Source organism: Mauremys mutica, chromosome 4, assembly GCF_020497125.1.
Source record: "Mauremys mutica isolate MM-2020 ecotype Southern chromosome 4, ASM2049712v1, whole genome shotgun sequence".
NCBI classification, from domain to species: Eukaryota; Metazoa; Chordata; order Testudines; family Geoemydidae; genus Mauremys; species Mauremys mutica.
This window is the reverse complement of record NC_059075.1, coordinates 17,170,989-17,188,538: the sequence shown is the minus strand read 5'-3', so window position 1 is coordinate 17,188,538 and position 17,550 is coordinate 17,170,989.

Here is a 17,550-nt window from a genome sequence, read left to right as displayed (position 1 = left end):
TGGCTCACCAAAGAATGTCATGGGAAGTCTCAAATAAAAGTCGGTGTCACACTGGTCATCAATATCATCGTGAAATGTATGTACAGATAATATATATGGAGTTTTATATATATACTGAAAACACACTCAAGGGCTGTAGCGAGGTGTTAGTCATCAGCAAAGGTGAAAAACTGGTTTTCTGTCAGACAAGAAATGTTTCGCCATCTGTTTACATGTAAATTGAGTATTGTCTTGTTCCCCACCACCAGTCTGAACTGAATGCTAATGAAGGCTTCAGAAAAAAATTCTGAAAGAAACTAGTAGGAAGAGAAGCACAGTGGGGGAAGAAAGTCTTATCTTGAAGTGCATATCAAAGATTTGCTTGAGTATATTTGTGGGGACAGAGAGGATACCCAGGCACCCTTTACTGAAGAAGTAAAAGGACAGCGCGTTTAATTAACGAAAGAGGGGTCTCAACCAGGCTTGGCTGAAAATGCTGGCGAGAACTTGGCGTGAGATAAGCTTTTTTTGACAAAAGAGTAACTTGTTAGTGTAGTTTAGGCTCTAGGAAGCATGTTATATTTATATTTTATGTGTAAACATTCTTACTCAATTACGTGAATCTCTGTTCTTGGATAATAAAACTTATTCTTAAAAGGTAATAATTGGAGATATACCAATCTCCTAGAGCTGAAAGGGACCTTGAAAGGTCATTGAGTCCAGCCCCCTGCCTTCACTAGCAGGACCAATTTTTGCCCCAGATCCCTAAGTGGCCCCTTCAAGGATTGAACTCACAACCCTGGGTTTAACAGGCTAATGCTCCAACCACTGAGCTATCCCTCCCCCTTATTTTCACTATCAATGTATCTAAGTGCTGTGGTGATAAGCAAAGCGCTGGACTCTTACAAGCTGGTTAGTTTTGTTCCTTTGTGAACAGCAGGCCTGGTAATTCTGCGAGTGTTCACTGGACAAGGGGCTGGACACTGCAGGGAACTCTCAGAGTACTCAGGGGTTGGTGTGTGCCTATCACTACCTGTACAGAGAGAGCAAGGCTTGCGGCAGCCTGGCAGGCAGTGCTTATGCTGCCAGAGGCTGTTAGTTTCGGGAAGCTGATCCTCAGCAGGCACAGACAAAACTACTTTATGCTAAGGGCATCGCAACTGGGCAATGGGTGGTCAGTTTATCTAACTATGTGGTGAGCCACGAGCAAGCAGCTTCTTTCTATATGATACCTTCAAGACGCACCATAACTTACAAACAAGTTTTTTTAAAAGCACTGGATGCACACATTGGTGGAAACAAGAGGAGTAAAAACTGTGTTCAGCTGTCCATGTCATACATGCATGCTTAATAATAGCAATACTTTGTACTTATATAGCATCTTCCTGGCAACGATCTCAATGTGTAAACTACACACCTCCTGGGTGGGTGGGGTGTTCTGTCCCTTTTAGAGGCACCGAGACCACTTTGAGATGAATGAGTTTGCTACAGCCTTAGCTAAGCAGCATGGGACTTTTAGTTCATGCAGTAGAGGCTCATGCATTTAGCTTCAGAGGTCCTTGGTTCAATCCCACCTGCTGACAAGCAGGGTCTCTCAGTGTTACAAATGCACTTCAGAAGCAATAAGTAATTTAGTACTGCAAAACTCCTTTGTGATAGTTAAGTATTATTACCCCCCCCACACACACTATCTTTTTCTATTTTTTAAACAAATGGAGAAACTGAGGAACGACTTAGTCCTTAAACAGTCATCTTGATTTCTTACTATTGATATTAATAGGACTGTTTGTAGAATAAAGTATGATTCGTCTTAAGAAAGAAGAGCAATATCAGCTCCTAAAAGGTTTGCCTCCACTCTAGGCCAAAGCTGGAAACAGAGAACAGGTCTTTTATCATTCCACCATCTTTCCTCTGGCCGGACGTTAGTGTGTGAGTGAGCGATGCAGTTGAACAGAAGCCCTCTGTCCATGTGTTAGATGGTTCATGTCGGCCAGTGTAGCACTTTCACATTGTCTTGTGAACAGCCTCAGTGGGCTTGCCATATCAGCCAATCCCCACAAGCACCCATGGTTTTCCAGCTTGTTGGCCTCTTCTTGTAAGGGTAACTGGTGAGTCTGAGAGATGGTCTATGCATTTGAGGCTACGCTATATAGCAAACCCCCCTGTTGAGTTTCCTACCTTCTATGACTGTTTGCAAGAGAGAGCATTTGCATGGTTCAGCGTCATCACCATCTTTCTTCTCATCATTGCTGAGCATAGTGTTCAGGAAAGAGTGGCTGGTGGGATATGAAATATATGTGGCTCTTCTTTTAGGACAAATATAAGAATTCATTAATATTTCCCTCCTCAGTGCCTAACTGCAGATACCATCCTGCTGAAAAAAAAAATTCTCCTGCAAGAGCTACTGTTGCAGATTTTCCTAAATTATGCATTCACCTCGATAAGCTTTCCCACGCCTCCCCAAAAAGACATTACAAAATAGCAAAAAAAAAGAAATGTACCCAGCTAATTTGCAGAAGTACATTATACTCTCTGGGCGCTGCCTAACAATTAGTGTCACTCTGCATGCTGCTGTCTCTTTTTTTCTTAGAGAAGCAAATTCAATAGCTGCTTCAGTTGAATGGGGCAGGGAAGGGGGGTGTTTGGCAGCTACATGACCCACATACAAAGCTCAGTTCAAGTATATTTTCAGCATTGCTAACCTGGCTTCTCGCTGAGAATCTGGAGTGCTGTATGCCTCCAACGGCAGTGGATTTGGGCGGCTTGAGTTAAAGAGTTGACTGCTTGAGTGAGGTGTGACACTGAAGGCCAGACTGCAAAGAAAATGCCCATGGCTACTACTCAGGGGAGGGAAGATCGGAGAAGAGAGCAGTGACGGGCAAACGGGTTCTAAAAATAAACATCCCAAATCTTTCCTGTCACAGACTAAGGAAGGGAAGATGCTTGAGGCACAGGGATTGGTGTAAAGGGGGGTTAGGTTCTGCTCCCAGCTCTGCTGCATACTCTGGGGCCCTGGGGTCGTTTCAGTTGGATTCTGCTCCTCTGGGTGAGGCTGCAGTGCCACTCACTTGAATTTGGTCTACCCGGACTCCTGTCATCCTGACAGCTGGGCTAAACCTGAGTGGTGCTGGGACCCCAGAGGTTACAGTGCCTGAAGCAGGGAGACGAGTCCAGGCAGCCCCGTGGGACAGGAGCCACAGGAGCTGCCACTTGACCCTTTGAAACATGCCTGCGCTCTGCTCTCTCAGTCCTGGACCAGCCGTGGCCCAAAACTACATCCAGCAAAACTTAGAGCAGCCTTTCTTTGGCTCCAGCCAGCTGCTGCACTAGCCCAGAGTCTGGCAGAGGGCCATGCACTTGACCCAACCATCCCCTGACGTCCCCTGTTCTTTTCCCTTGCTCTTTGGAACGTTGCAAGGTGGCACAGAGCCACCTATGCTGGCTTTGTGTCACTCAAGGCTTCTCCTTGGCTGCCTTGTCTGAGCAGCTTTCTGGCTGCTCTTCCCTGTACAAGCCCCACAGAGCAGCTGAAATGGGGGCCAGGGATTCAGACCTTCACCTATAACCTTGGGTCAGACAGAATCTTCAGATCTGGGTACCTCAAGGCCAGGCACTTCAATCCATATTTAGACCCCTGAATACAAAGAACTAGACTAGAGAGGCGCTATTCACCAAAGGCTGGGCTGCTCTCCAAGGCCCCAATCCTGGAAACGTTTATTGACTTGGCTATTACTGCCTGCATGAGTTCAGTTCAGTACGTGCATTAGGGTCTGCAGGATCAGGAACACATCGTGGAAAAAGGTGGAGGAGAGACCATCTGAAACATCTGGGCATGACAAGTAGGGATCCAACCAAAATGTCATAGCTGGAGAGAGACAGAATGTACAGTATGAACTTGTCACTGGTAGGGAAGTTGATCCTGGAGGACATGCTCTACTTCCACCACAAGTTGTTGGGCTAGATGCAGCAATTGCTGGGGAACGTACTATGGCAAGTGTTACGTCAAAGGTCAGGCTGGATGATCATTAAGATACCTTCTGGTCTCAGAGCCTATGAGTCTTTCATAATAGCCTCTCCACCACTTTCAGCCACACATGGTGTGTATTAAGTGGAGAAAGAAGACATTCTGGAATGTTTTCATACCATTATAAGGTGTCTGGTGCATTTTAGAAATATCCATAAGGTAGCACTTTATATGTGCAAAAAATTTCTTGTTTCAAATGACTTTTTAATAATGTAACAGCAGTATTCTAATAGTATTAAGGAATCCAGGTGTATTTCTTTCTCTATTAATATATGCCTTGGGGTCATTAAGACCTCAATCTAGCAAAGCTTTTCAGAACATTTTACTTTACATAAGAGTCTACTCATGTGCTTACTCCAATGGGATTATTCATGTGCTTATAGTAAAGTGTGTTCTTAAAACCTATGCGGGACGGAGGCCAAAAATGTGTGCTACTGTTTGTGTCTCTTCATACAACTAAGACATGTATCAACCAACAAATAAAGCACGCCCTAGGATGTGTTAAAGGCATGTTTTGTCTTTTTTAATCTTGCCAATGTTTTTTTTTAAACCAAGTTTGTTTTGAATCGTTCTACAATCTTGGAGCAAGTCGTATTCAAATGATTATTTCCTTTCATTCATAAGTTACAATTTGCAAACTAATTTCTCCTTAAACGTTACAGCCATCATGTGTCTTTGCACCTGAAACAGCACATAGTTCCAGAACCATGAATGCAGCAGTCGATCTGTGAAGTGCGGACACAAGTCTTCGCTCCAGCTAGATGAAAGCCCCATTATAATTCATAACAATTATAACCAGGATTCTCTTTCTTACCTTTCAATTCTGATTGATTTTTTCCCCTACATCCTGAAAGAGGCTCCAGGGTTTAGTTGTTGCCCCAAACCGTATATTTCATCCCGAGTGAGCTACAAATAAAGATAGTTTAAAGATCCCCTTTGATCCTCTGCCAAACTTATATAAATAGCAGTTCATAAAATAACATGTTCTTGCTGGTTTGTGAGAAGGGGAGGGAAAACAAACCCAATACAAATCTGTAAATGTTTGTTCTCTGGCTGTGGCATGTCCATGCAAAGAAATCTAGCGATAACTGAACCTTCCTTTATAGCTTAAAAGCACAGATTGGCCAACTTGTGAAAGTTTGCCTGACAAGTTATTTAAAAGTATAATAAAAAAAATTAAAGTTACTTGAAAGTTAATCAGGCTCATGAGTCTAGGGTGAGCATTAGAAAAGCTCCTGAATTGACAGTATGCAGAGACCCCCAGTTTCCTTAAAAAAAAAAAAAAAGAAAAGAAAAGAAAACACACACACAAGCTGTCAAAATGTCAGGCATATGCTACAGTATAAAAGGTTACTAATAACTGCTCGCATTCCTAATGGTAAAAATACAAATTATGAAACTAGATGGTAAATTGTGCTCACATTAGGTGGAACGGGGACTGATCTGCAGTCAGGGCAAGTCTTCTCCTTGACTTCATGGGGCTTGGATCAGGTGCTAGAGTACGAGGAGTTCTGTGCAGCAATCATTCCCATGTGTGAGGAACATTCCTGATTACTTACAGAAGTTTTCAGAGGGTGGTTTAATCGACAGGGCATTGGATTAGGATTTAGGAGAGCTGGAGTCCATTCCTGACTCTGCTACAAACTTCCTGTGAGACCTTGGGCAAGTCACTTAATTTACCATGTGTAACATTTCCCCATCTGTAAATTAAGGATAATACTTCCCTTCTTCAATTAAATCCATTAATAATTAAGGGGTGCTTGGATACGACGTGGATGAGGACTTTAAATGTATCTAGCTAGAGAAATGTTACAGAAGGATTGTGATGGCATGGTAATTGAGACTAGATTGTGTTGACAGCCAAATGGTAGTGCAGAGTAGACAACTCCCTCTTTAGATGGTCCTTAATGCATTACGTTCTCTTCAGTAGCAGCTATAGCCATTTCATGTCTATCATTTATGCAGAAATGTAAGAAAATAAAGATGAAACAGTGTGCAAAGTATCACAGGTGAGTTCCAGAGTGTCCTTAAGGAGCAAGTATATCTGTACATTTTCCCATCCTACACCCAAAATACATGTGTTTGCATTGCATGGAATAACAGTTTGCAAGTCATTTTAATAGAGTCAGCATCTAAGCGGTGACATTCTGCCACCCCCAGGAGATTTGCCACTTGCTGTAGTGCGCGCTATTGAGTGACAAACTACAGGATTGCGTAAAACATCTGCAGAATGTCACTGTCTACATTACTGGTCACCTGTGTTTCAGCTTACTCCTTCTGTTTGGAGTGCATGCTTTGGTGCACACTGTACATCAGAAGCCTGCTTATACACATGGGAACGAGGGGCCTGAGGAACTGCAAACAGATATAATTTATACGGAAGTGTAGCGGGGTGGACCCCGCTCCGGCCCGGAGGGGTTTAAAAAGTGGTCTGGCAGGGCTTGAGAAGACAGCCTTTAGCCTGGGCTGATTGGGGAAGTGGCTGCAGGTGAGGCCACGCCCCAAACTGAGCCACAGGCCTTATAAAAAGGCCAGGGAAGTCAGAAGGAGACAGTCTCTCTCTGCCTTCAGAGAGAGATGGGCCTGGCTGCTTAGGAGCTTGAGACTGGGTACCTGAGTGAAGCAAGGCTGGGGAAGGCTGAGGAGCTGGGGAGCTCCAGCCTAGAAAGCCCCAGGCTGCGGCCTAGCGAAGGGCCAACAGGTACTGGGGGTTGCAGAGGGCAGCCCAGGGGTAGGTCAAGGCAGCAGATCCAAACCCTCCTTGCCAGTGATGAGTAGGCTGATACTGCAGTCTGCCCCAGACTGTGGGGCTAGACAATGACTGGCAGTAGCCAAATACTGAGGCAAGGTGGGGATAGAGGGTGGGGGTTCCCTGAGACAGAAGGGGAGACCCAGAGAAAAAGGGGTTACTGCTAGGGGGCAGCACCCCATGTAAAAGGGCACCGGGTCCAGGGAGGGACACGGGGGCCTGAAGACAGGTGGATCACCGGCCTGCAGAGGGTGCTCCAGTGCTGGAACAGAGCTAATTCCCAGAGCAACCAGTAGGAGGCGCCGCTGGGGTGAGTCCGACCCGTTACAGGAAGTAACATGAGAAATTGCACTGCAAACTTTCCCCCATAAATAATGGGCCTTTTAATGGGTTGTTGTATATCAAACTGTTGTGCTGAAGCATCTTGTAGAAAAATTCCTTACTGTGTCACCTTGGCTATGGACTTACAGCAGTAAAGGAAATACAGCCTGGTGCAATGCCATCTTAAATAATTAGGGATTGCAATTCCTTAAGTTGGAAGTTAATTCTCTCTCAAAATTTGATTTTCAATGGGGGGGAGGGGAACAGCTACAGAACTGGCTGAAAACGTTCAATGATCAAAATCTTGAAAAAAACAAACAACTCATTGTTCAAGATTCATTGCAATTCATTGTGTGGATAGAGGACCAGGGCATCCACAGTTATCAATCCTGCAACTTTTGAGAGGACTAAACATTTGCTGGGCTAGCTAGTATTTAAGTAACTGTCTTCTCAAGTCTAAATTAAATTCTATTTTGCGATACTTGTTTTGTCTGACCCAAATTAATGGCCCCGTTTTAATTAGCTGCGTGGGTTCGAGTGCCAGAGAGCATGTAATGCTTGTGGACGTTGCTAGACGCACAGCAATGGAAATAGAGACCTGTCTCGCCACCAAACATGTAGGGCATGGACAACAGCAATGTAAGCTTCCCCTCGCTCCGCTGCTAGCCGGAGCTGGAAGGGCCATCTCTGCTGTGCTAATTCAAGCCTCTGCCTCTCTGCTAAGGCTGCCACCAATGGCTATAAACTTGATTCTAGTGCCTGTAATGTGGACACAAAAAGGGATGGAAAGAAAAATTCAGTATTAATCCCAGTCTGAACAATATTTAGAGTGCAGTACTATTCTGCCCTATGTATGCTGCACAAGGCAAGCGACTATGGAAACCGGCACCTCCTTTCTCTCCAGAGCCGCACCCTCAGGGTTCAGAGTCAGATCTCATTGCTATGGGGATGTTTTACTGCTCTTTACTCCTGCTCACCCTACAGAACCAAGAGAGCTATAGAAAAGGGAGCTGGATTTTATTCCTTCTTTAGCATCATCTGTGCAGTGATCATTGCTTATCATGCTGACTGAATGTATTTTCTTGCTGTTTCCTTGCGGCCCCCCGGCTGTTGTCTCTATACTTAGGTTGTGAGCTGTTTGGGGCAGGAGACATCTTTGGGTTCTGTGTTTCTAGAGTGCCTAGCACAATGGGGAGAGACAAAGAGAGACACTGTCGCTGTCAATTGGCTTCATTGAATGTGACAAGCCTACGGTTCTGATTTTTTTTTTTTTTTTTTTTTTAAATCTAGGAAGCGTCCTATGAGATGCTCAGATGTACAAACCCTCTGGGCCACTGTGACTGGTGCCTTTCAACACTTGACCTCTAATTCAAACATTTGCTCCTGGAGCATTTTCATATTGACACTGATGCTGTAGTAGTGGGGAATCATCTTGTCAATCGGCCTCCTGCTTGCAGCTTGTCACTGTCGGAGCAGTCTTTGCTTCTGGATTACAGGAGTGCAGTAGTCCTGCCACTGTATTCTTCACACTAGTGATGTACAGGTTATCAAAACCCTCCCACTCCCAGCCAGCTGGACCTGAGGGAGTTCCAAGCAAACACCAGGCCCCTACAGAACAAAACAAGGAGGAACCCAATCAGAAGAAAAAAGTCAAATACGAAAAAAATCTGATCTCTGCAGATTCACCTCAGCCCTACTCTGGCAATCCAGCTACTAAAAGATGGGATCCTTTTCATGGCATTATCCTAATCTCCCCTCTTTACTATCTTCCCCTTCCACCAGACTTCTGTGTACTGAGCCCTACCATAGCCCTTTATTCTATTGACACATAAACAATGCGATCATTTGGAATTGCTGTTTACCTGGGCTCTGCTGTTCTAATTATGGGAATTCGTAAAAATTTGAGAACAGGCCAGTTCTGAACTGTTTGAATCATACTGTGAGTCAGAGGAGTTTCCACCAGTCTATAATGAAGGTGACCTATCTGACTTTTGTGTGGTCATTCACCTAATTGACATTGATATAAAACATTTAAAATGAGAGATTTCTCCAATCCAAAGGAAAGTCTGCTCTGCCTCTATCTCTAAACTTCATTTCTACTTCTCTGTAAGGCTCATCATCTGTAATAGTAGGTCTCACACTGTGGTCTGCAGACACTGGTGATCCACTTGCTGGTGGGTCACATGGTGTTGGTCCATAATCTTGTTTCCATATGCTAAATCTCATTAAAAGACAGCTCAAAATACATTAAATCCTGTCCTAGGGTTACTCATCCATGTAAGGAATTGTTCAAATTTCCAGAAGGATGTTACATGGAAGGCAGGGCAGCCCACATAGTCTTGAATAAGAGGGAGGTGTCCACAAAGTCTACCTACTAAAATTTGGTTCATGTGCTGAAAAAGTTTGAGAACCCTGATCTGCAACAATAGGCAGGGAGCTTCACTAGATTTTGAAACCTCAGGCGAGAACCTCAGCTGGTTTAAATGAGTATAGCTCTTTTAGAGTCAGTGGAGCTACCGAGAGACAAGATGGCTGAGGTAATATCTTTGATTGAACCAACTTCAGTGGGTGAGGTCACATCTACATTTAAAATGCTGCATTGGCACAGCTGCACTGATACAGCTGCACCACTGTAGCGCTTTATTGAAGATGTTCTATGCCAATAGGAGAGAGCTTTCCTGTTGGTGTAGTTAATCCACCTACCTGAGAGGTGGTAGCTATGTTGGCGGGAGAATTTCTCCTCCCGACATAGTGCTGTCTACACGGGGCTGAGGTCAGTATAGCTACATCGCTCAGGGATGTGGATTTCTCATACCCCATAGTGACTTAGTTATACTGATATAGGTCTGTAATGTCGACCAGACCAGAGAGAGACAACCTTTCAAGCAACCGAGCTCCTCCTCAGGTCTGGGAAAGGTACTCCGAGCATCACAACTAAATGCAAAGTGGAACAGATTGTTTAGCATAAGTAGTTAGAACATCTTGTAAGGGACCATTCAAAGTAGAGTGGCCGGTTAACACCAGTGCAGTCATAGGACAAAGAAGGGGGTTGGTGGATTATAGATTGTTGTAATAAGCCATAAATGCAGTGTCTCTGTTCACTCCATGTTTTTTAGTGTCTAGCAGAGTTACGGTATGAATTTCAGCTTCCAGGACCATCTTTTGAAAGTGTTGTGCAGGTTTGTTACCTTCCAGACCTGAATAAAATCTCTGTGTGCCTCCAAAGCTCGTCTCTCTCACCAACAGAAGCTGGTCCAATAAAAGCTATTTCCTCACTTACCTTGTCCTCTAATAGTCTGAGACTGACACAGGTACAATTATACTGCGTACATCAATGGAGCTGTATCAATTTAACCAGATGACAATCTGGCCCTCCATTTCCTCCTATTATTGAAGACTATTTGGGTGGATTCTCTATTGCATCCCTTTCTGAGAAGACGACTTTTACCCCGGATGGATCTCTCTCTTTATGAACCCCATCATTGCAGTACTGGATTGCCTTATGGAAAGCTAGTGTATGAATGCTATATAAAGCTACCACCATCTCTATTAGATCTCTTGTGTATTCGGGATACAAAGCTGAGTCTTTATAGCATGGTATCAAGCAAATATCTGAACTTAACCCTACCAAAGTGACACTCTTTTCTATTTTAGGTGCTGTGTGACTATGGCCAGCATCCTGTAACTGTTTTCCATGGCGATTTAACACTACACAGACCAAGGGCATCTGCCATGGCCATGCGCTAAACACAGTGTGTAAATCAGGGCCACTCCCCAGTAACTGACTGATTTGGGGGAGAAGTGCAGAAGGCAGGGATGAAGGTAGAGAACACAATTTAGGGAGAGAAAGAAAGAGCAGACATAAGGGGCTGCAGCAGGAGAGAAAGAAAAGAAGAAACAAATATAGAAAATAATGCAGGAAAAGATACATCGTGTTCAATTGTTGGAAAGGACAGAGAGGCTATAGTAGAATAAGCCAGGAAAGAAAGAAGGTATGAAAAAAGCACAAGGGATATAGTCAGTTCTGCTATTAGAGTTGGCTGACAATATGTGGCAGTCAAATCTAGTGCAGAGTAGTTTTATTTCTTTAAATTTCAGGAGGCAGAGCCTTGGGTTGGGCGATGTCATGGGTATTTTTCACCTTAACCCTTGGCACTCTAAATGTTCAGTGAACTTGTCAATTTCTGTCCTAAACAGATTAGTGTCTGGCTTAGACACAGAAAGAAGGCTTGACATCATCAGATTCTCTGTTGGTGGAACTTCCATTCTAAAGTCACCAATCCCGCCATACAAATATCAGATAGATCCTTATTCCAGAGACCAGTCAGTCTGCAAACTCATCAGCAATATATGCACAACTTAAAGAGTTCTCCTCTGATTCTGCTTCAGAAACAAACTTTCCTTATACCAAGTTAGGGATCTTCAAGAACAACTTTAGCATTTTATTCCTTGCATCCATTCTTTACATAGTCAGTTATGAAACCATCAGAGTCTACCACTAATACTATTTCCTTGAAGAAAACTTTGTTACAGGGAAGTTAAGGTGTGGAGACTGTATCACTAAGGGTTGTCTAACCCTTGGAAGGATGTTGTAGTTGGCCAAAAAAAAAAATCCCAACTATTAAGAAGTCAGGAAATTCAGAGTAAAGGTTTCAAAACATGGAACTTATATTCACAGCAGTAAAGGAAAACAAATATATAATTTCATCTGATTTACCACAAAGTCCAATAAACAATGTTTCTTTGGAGTTCATACATCCTTGATCATGCAAACTATCTAGGCATTTATTTGTTAACACACGATTGATTAATTAGCAGCAGGAAGCCATCCCTTCATGTAAGGCATGGCAGACTCTCTCAAACTGAATTTGAGGAAGAGGACTATGGAAAGTCACTCATATTTTGGTCCAGACAAGGAGCAATGGTGTAGGCTGAATCTCACTCCAAGACTAGCAAGTCACACCTACACCGCCAGGGTTACGACAGCCTTTCTCACGTATATTTCAAAGATGGAGTTTTGTCTCTCAGCAATTCACTGACACAGATTTCCCCAGTGCAGAATTTCTAACATTTGCAATACCATGCTGCACATCTTTGCCTCTCCTGGGTACTGCTTTCTCCTCTGCAATGAAATAAACCAATCTCTATGGGAAAATTCCCAGCATTAGGTTATATATTGCAGCTCTTTTTATAAAGATGCAACAGAGAAATAGAGAAGCAACTGATCCCAGCCTGTTTTTTTTATTATTCAGACAAATGTTAATCACTAATCAGCATCCACCTTAAATCACCATGAACATCCTGACGAGCTTGCTTTCTCTATTTCTCCAGGCAACCAGCCCAGCTGTTTCCCATTGGTTCTAGCAAAATAAATCCCTAAGAGACAGATCCAACATTTCTGTCTCAGAAGAAAAACTTCTTGTATTACAGTCCTATAAAACATCAATCGGCAAGTGGCTAGGTTCCTTTCTTCACCTATATCAGTCTCAAGGATCTGCATGATCTGCATTCCCTCCAGCTGTTAGTAACTTAATTGAAATATTGATCAAAATAAAAGCCATTCCCCAAAATTTGCACTATTACCACTAACCATAATTTAGTCATGTTTTATTAGGCATAGTGACAGCCTAAACCCAATGCAAGTAAAGAATGCAATAAACATATTCAAAAATGGCACACCGCTGTTTCCATCATCTCACGACAAGTGACTATAGGGCCAGATCCTCAGCTCGTGTAAGCTGGAATAGATCCACTGACTTTAATGAAGCTACACCAGTTTGCACCCACTGGGCATCCCGCTCATAATGTGTAAGTGACAAAGGAAATGATTATAAATCTGCGGCTTCATTTTCTTTCCTTTTTATATTTGGCTGAGAGCCAAGGACTGCCCCAGATTCAGGTTCTGATGCATAAGCCCCTTGCTCTGAAATTCACAGTGGTTTATCAATCAGGCTTTCCAGTGGAAAGCGAGGGAAGAGATTATTGACTGCAGAACTAAACAACGCATCAACTATGTTTTGTTCGTATCGATTTATTTTGAGAGTAAACAGGTCAGCACAGAGAGAGAGACTGAGGGATGATTGACATGCTGAAAGGTAAACAAAGATTTGCCTTGCTCAGGAGGCTGCGGCTGTTTTAGATGCTCGTGGAGCATCTCGCAACGCTTTGTGTGCAGCGTCAGCTCCAGAGGAGAGGCTACAATTTAGTGAAATGGCAGCCTCTAAACTGGAATCCTGTGGCAAAAAATAAACAAAAGAGCAGCCCTGATGTTCCTGACTGGGAGGAAGCAGCCGTTTTCTTTACACCCAGACTAGGAACAAAAGGGATGGGGAGGGGGAAGTCTCCGCAGTGCTTTTGACATTCTACTCCACAGCATGTAAGCAGCCAGAGCGAACCCCGTGCAAGGTCTAAGCACTTATTAGGTTTCACTTAAGCAAGCAGTGCATGGGCCTTCTACTGGCCATCTGCCCAGGGTGAATTTCATCTAGACAACAGGGGCACTGAAACAATTTGTACAGTGAGGGTGCTCAGGGCCACTGAACCAAGCTGTAAACCCTGAATATGATGGAAACCTCTTCAAGCCAGGGGGTGCGGCAGCACCCCCAGCACCTCTAGCTTCAGCACCCATGCCAGACAATCAGCTGCAAGCTACATTAATGCACTGCTCTTTGTAGGTGAGGAGGTATCCATATTGCCTTATGGTAATTCCTTCAGGGTGCCATAGGATTTCTATTCAATACCAGTCTACCATGAGGAACAACGGAGGCCTGGCTTATCTGGTTTCTATTCTATTTCCTTATTTTTAAGTTATTTCTTGACAAATCCTCTCAGGCTTGAAGCTAGCAGTGGCTCTTCCCTCCCTTCAGACACACTGAAACGTTTCCTCCACTTCTTTGCTTGGCCAGACTGCCCAGTCATTTTTACTGTGATGGTTTTTGTGATTCATTCTTCAATGTGATGTACAAGGACAGGCAGAAAGAAATACAAATAGATGAATAGGGACACGCGCGCCATTCTGGAGAGTAGGTCAATATTTTACCAGCAGTTTTTAGAGATCTACATAACTCGATTTCATCCACTGCAGCGGTCCTCAAACTGGGGTTCCGGACCCCTCAGGGGGTCGCGAGGTGATTATGGGGGGGAGTCACAAGCTGTCAACCTCCACCCCAAACTCCGCTTTGCCTCCAGCATTTATAATGGTGTTAAATATATAAAAACATGTTTTTAATTTATAAGGGGAGCCACACTCAGTGGCTTGCCATGTGAAAGGGGTCACCAGTACAAAAGTTTGAGAACCACTGATCCACTGAGTCTGAATATCCGTACCAAACCTGCTTTGCTTTGAGTACCAAACCTGCTTTGCTTTGACAAGAAGCTGCAGGTCTGAGTGGAAAAGGCACCGGACGGGGAGTTTGAGTTTTATTCCCTGTCTTGTTGTGTGATCTTGGGCAAATCAGTGAGGCCTTGTCTTCACGGCAAGTCAGCACACGGGAGTGACTGAACTCGAGTTAACCCTGCTTGCCTGAGAGCAGCCACGCTGCCCATGACTCGGGAGTTATGCAGAGGGATTGGATGAGCAGCACAGAGGGACTGCATTAGCTGTGATGAGTTATTGTCACTCGAGTTGTTGCATCCCCCACAGCATTACTAGCTCAAGCATCAGCCGCACACTTCAACAACCCCTCCCCCCTCGGGCCAAAAAAATACACCCCCCCCCCCCACAGAGGCCAGATGGCTCAAGCTTAGAGCCCCACTTAACTGAAGATTTGGGGGGAGGGTAGGAGTTGAGTTAGGGGTAACCCTTGAGCAAACTGTATGGGGAAGGCACTCTTAGCCTCGCTGTACCTGTTTCCCCCTCCAATCTTTGTTGCATCTATTTTGAGTAAGCTCTCTAGTGACATGTTTTCTAGTGCCTGGCACAAAGGGACCTGATCGCTCTTGTGGGCTACTGCAAAGCAAATAAAGAATTAACTTGAATATTAAAATTGGAGGTTTCCGCGCCCACATTTTTCCATCATCTAACTCTAGCTCAACAGCATTTAAAATAAAATGTTCAGTCTTTGGTGCAGGATGTTGAAAATTCCTTAAAGTACAAACAACAAATATTTTGCTTTGCACAATTGTTGAAGCATTTGAGAAAACTCCTTCCCATCCAGGATGGATGTCATTTGGGTTATTTAATTTATAAGTCTGTTTATCAGAATCTAATAAAAGGTTTTTAAGCTCGCAGAGAAACAAATTAGTTAGATTTCTCAGTAATCACGTCTCTTAGCTGCAGGAAAAGGAAAACATGAGATGAAAGAGCCGTCACTCTGTTACTGAACTTAGAAGGGTGCTGAAAATAGGCCAATGGTCCTCCTTGAAAAGCTAAGAAAGTCTCTAGGAGTCTAATTAGCAGAAAAATATGCCCTTTCATTGACTTTTCAGTCAGAAGAAATGCAAAAACAAGAGACTGTCTATTCAAGATCACAAATGGGACAGAAGCAATTTTATACACATATTCCTCAGAGCATTCTGGATTATGCATAGTGCTTCAAGATTTTGCCAAGCTACAGATTTTTGGCCTTTAGCAAGATAAATTATGAGACAGTGAAAAGTATACTTTTTAACCTTAAGTAAAAAAAAAAATCCAGTTCTCTTTTTAATAGTTACTTCACATGATACCTGAAAATTAGACTGTGTTCAGTCAGTGCAGAAGGATTCTGTAGGTGGAACCAATTGCTGAAAGGATATTTATATTTTTCAGCTGATCATGGATAATACCTGGCTAGAGACTCTTTGGAAGTGCAAGAGGCAATATGGGAATTCTGTCTCAAAGTATGACACAGCAATAAAAACTGGCACTTACTAAATCTTCTTGCTACATGGGATGCAATGGATGCTTTATAATCAAGCTGGCTTTGTACGATTAAAAAAAAGACACAGAAGAAGCATCATATAGAATAACACACTCAGGACTGGGAGAACCCATAGGTTTTCACTTTATCCAATAGCTCATCATAATATGACTTTGCACTTTTATAAAATTCCCAGCCGTCAGCTGAGTTGGCTGTACAGGAACTCCTCACTTAAAGTCGTCCTGGCTAACGTTGTTTTGTTGTTACCGTTGCTGATTAATTAGGCAACATGCTCATTTAAAGTTGTGCAATGCTCCCTTCTAACATTGTTTGGCAGCCTCTTGCTTTGTCTACTGCTTGCAGGAAGAGCAGCCCATTGCAGCTAGCTGGTGGGGGCTTGGAACCAGGGCGGACCAGCAGGCCCCCATATCAGCTCCCCGCTCCCCTAAGTTCCCTGTGCTGCAGCCACCCAGCAGGCTATCAATTGCAGCTGTCCCTCCCCCCACTGCCATGTGCTGCTCCTGCCAACTGCCTTGGAGCTGCTCCCCGAGACTCCTGCTTGCTGTGTGGGGGGGAGGGAAGGAAGAGGGGGGCTAATGTCAGGATGTCCTCCTGCACCCTGCTTACCCCATCTTCCATAGGGCAGGGGGGACACACTAGGGCTCAAGACCCAGGGAGCTTGCAGCAGCTGGTCTCAGCAAGCTGATCTAATTAACAAGGCAGTGTACTTAAAGGGGAAATGTGCATATTTCTCTCTCACACATACCCCCCTCCCGCCATTCCTGCTGCCTCCTAGAGTGAGAGAGTTAACCCTTGAGGGCTCAGCCAATTGCTAGTTCATCATTTAGCAGTAAGGGAAATATCCCACCCTCTGACTCCTCCACCTCAATCAAGCTTCACAATATTAATCACTGTGTACCAGTATTAAACTGTTTGTTTAAAACTTATACTCTGTGTGTGTGTGTGTGTGTGTGTGTATATATATATATATATATTAGTCTTTTGTTTGGTGAAAAAAAATTCCCTGGAACCTAACCCCCTCATTTGCATTAATTCTTATGGGGAAATTGGGTTCACTTAACATCATTTCACTTAAGGTCGCCTTTTTCAGGAACATAACTACAACGTTAAGTGAGGAGTTACTGTACACCAGTACTGTTATGTAGGTAAATAATATTGTTCCTATTTCACATAGGGCAAAACAGAGGATCAGAAAGTCTGGGGACCTGATTCTGCAAACCTTACCCACACCAAGTAGTACAATGGGACTGCTTGTATGAATACTATTCAGTATGTCGAACTGGGTTGTAAGGGACTTGTTCAAGGTCACAAAAGGAGCCAGTGTAAAAACCAGGATTAAAATTTACCTGAAGCGACCCCCAGTGTGTTGTGTCTTTTGCTCTTTACATAACATTCATATTATGAAGGAACCACACGGGCACAGAGGGGTCCATAGCACTGTGCTAGGCCAGGCCTAGCGATATGTACACACTGCTCCTCTGGGGGGGTTCTGGTGGCTTCTGAAATGTAGCAGACAGTAAGGGCCTCTAGAGGGGACACAAACTATTTAAAGGAACACTACCCAATTAGTGCCATGGCTAGTTCACAGTTTTCACCGGGCAAATTATTCAGTGCTTCTA